Source organism: Anomaloglossus baeobatrachus, chromosome 5, assembly GCF_048569485.1.
Source record: "Anomaloglossus baeobatrachus isolate aAnoBae1 chromosome 5, aAnoBae1.hap1, whole genome shotgun sequence".
NCBI classification, from domain to species: domain Eukaryota; kingdom Metazoa; phylum Chordata; class Amphibia; order Anura; family Aromobatidae; genus Anomaloglossus; species Anomaloglossus baeobatrachus.
The window spans coordinates 6,980,065-6,982,564 of record NC_134357.1 but is presented as its reverse complement, the minus strand read 5'-3'; the positions used below and the strand labels follow the sequence as shown (position 1 = coordinate 6,982,564).

The following is a 2,500-nucleotide window of genomic DNA, read 5'->3' as shown; positions in this document are numbered from 1 at the left end:
TGGAGCCCGGGGGCAGCAATCACACCCAGACCCTGGAGCCCGGGGGCAGCAATCACACCCAGACCCTGGAGCCCGGGGGCAGCAATCACACCCAGGCCCTGGAGCCCCGGGGGCAGCAATCACACCCAGGCCCTGGAGCCCGGGGGCAGCAATCACACCCAGACCCTGGAGCCCCGGGGGCAGCAATCACACCCAGACCCTGGAGCCCGGGGGCAGCAATCACACCCAGGCCCTGGAGCCCCGGGGGCAGCAATCACACCCAGGCCCTGGAGCCCCGGAGGCAGCAATCACACCCAGACCCTGGAGCCCGGGGGCAGCAATCACACCCAGACCCTGGAGCCCCGGGGGCAGCAATCACACCCAGGCCCTGGAGCCCGGGGGCAGCAATCACACCCAGGCCCTGGAGCCCCGGGGGCAGCAATCACACCCAGACCCTGGAGCCCGGGGGCAGCAATCACACCCAGACCCTGGAGCCCGGGGGCAGCAATCACACCCAGGCCCTGGAGCCCCGGGGGCAGCAATCACACCCAGGCCCTGGAGCCCCGGGGGCAGCAATCACACCCAGACCCTGGAGCCCCTGGATCTCTAAATGAGAAGCCTAAAAGCGGAGAGTTCAGTGTACATCTTTGGAGGAGATACTCTGTGAACGTTGGGGGGGGTAACAGAGCGCAAATGGAGGAATATTCCAGATACAGGGGGCTGAAGAAGACCCTCAGATGAGCAAATCACCTTAGTAACCAATCAAAACACAGCTTTTATTTTACCAGTGCTGGTTACAAGATGACAGCTGCACTGTGATTGGTTGCTATGAGCAACAGGAATTTCTTCACACAGTTTTCAAAATCGAGGTTTAGTGTGAAATATTCTTTTTTAAAGAGAAGTGGAAAGTGTGAGACCTGACAATCGGGAGGTGGGGGGGAGGACCCGACAATCGCAGGGGGAAACACTTGACAATCGGGTGGGGACCCGACAATCGCAGGGGGGAAAGGACCCGACAATCGCGAGGGGGAAAGGACCCGACAATCTGAGGGGGGGAAGGATCCGAGAATCGGAGGGGGAGGGGGGAGGGACCCGACAATCGGAGGAGGAAGGTCCCGACAATCGGGGGGGGGGGGGACCCGACAATCGCAGGGGGGAAAGGACCCGACAATCTGAGGGGGAAAGGACCCGACAATCTGAGGGGGGGGAAGGATCCGAGAATCGGAGGGGGAGGGGGGAGGGACCCGACAATCGGAGGAGGAAGGTCCCGACAATCGGGGGGGGGGGGACCCGACAATCGCAGGGGGGAAAGGACCCGACAATCTGAGGGGGAAAGGACCCGACAATCTGAGGGGGGGGAAGGATCCGAGAATCGGAGGGGGAGGGGGGAGGGACCCGACAATCGGAGGAGGAAGGTCCCGACAATCGGGGGGGGGGGGGACCCGACAATCGCAGGGGGGAAAGGACCCGACAATCTGAGGGGGAAAGGACCCGACAATCTGAGGGGGGGAAGGATCCGAGAATCGGAGGGGGAGGGGGGAGGGACCCGACAATCGGAGGAGGAAGGTCCCGACAATCGGGGACCCGACAGTTAGGGGAGGACCCAACAAATCGGGGGAAGGACACAACAATTGAGGGGGGGAGACCCAACAATTGGGAGAGAAGGGGGCCCTGGGGGGGGACGCAAAAACCAGGGGGAACGCAAGAATAGGAGGAAAAGCAACAACTTAAAGAAACAAGACTGATAGAGCAGAGCCAAGAGTGTTGGCTACAATGAAAGATATTATGGTGTGTAGTAATACAGGTATCACTATTACAGGTGTTACATGGGACTGCAGGTGATATCTACTGCGTTATCTGTAGTCCGAGAGATATCACTGTGTTATCTGTGGTGTTACATAGGACTGCAGGTGACATCTACTACATTATCTGTGGTGTTACATAGGACTGCAGGTGACATCTACTACATTATCTGTACTCAGAGATATCACTGTGTTATCTGTGGTGTTACATGGGACTGCAGGTGACATCTACTACATTATCTGTACTCAGAGATATCACTGTGTTATCTGTGGTGTTACATAGGACTGCAGGTAACATCTCCTACATTATCTGTACTCAGAGATATCACTGTGTTATCTGTGGTGTTACATAGGACTGCAGGTGACATCTACTACATTATCTGTACTCAGAGATATCACTGTGTTATCTGTGGTGTTACATAGGACTGCAGGTGACATCTACTACATTATCTGTACTCGGAGAGATATCACTGTGTTATCTGTGGTGTTACATGGGACTGCAGGTGACATCTACTACATTATCTGTACTCAGAGATATCACTGTGTTATCTGTGGTGTTACATAGGACTGCAGGTGACATCTACTACATTATCTGTACTCAGAGATATCACTGTGTTATCTGTGGTGTTACATAGGACTGCAGGTGACATTACTACATTATCTGTACTCAGAGATATCACTGTGTTATCTGTGGTGTTACATAGGACTGCAGGTGACAT

General features: G+C 55.5%; 1 protein-coding gene across 1 annotated transcript in view; it reads right to left on the bottom strand.

Annotated features, from left to right (window-relative positions):
* Window positions 1–2,500, bottom strand: part of ABLIM1 (actin binding LIM protein 1) — a 331,013-nt gene that overhangs the window by 327,384 nt on the left and 1,129 nt on the right. The gene's annotated exons all lie outside the window — the stretch shown is intronic.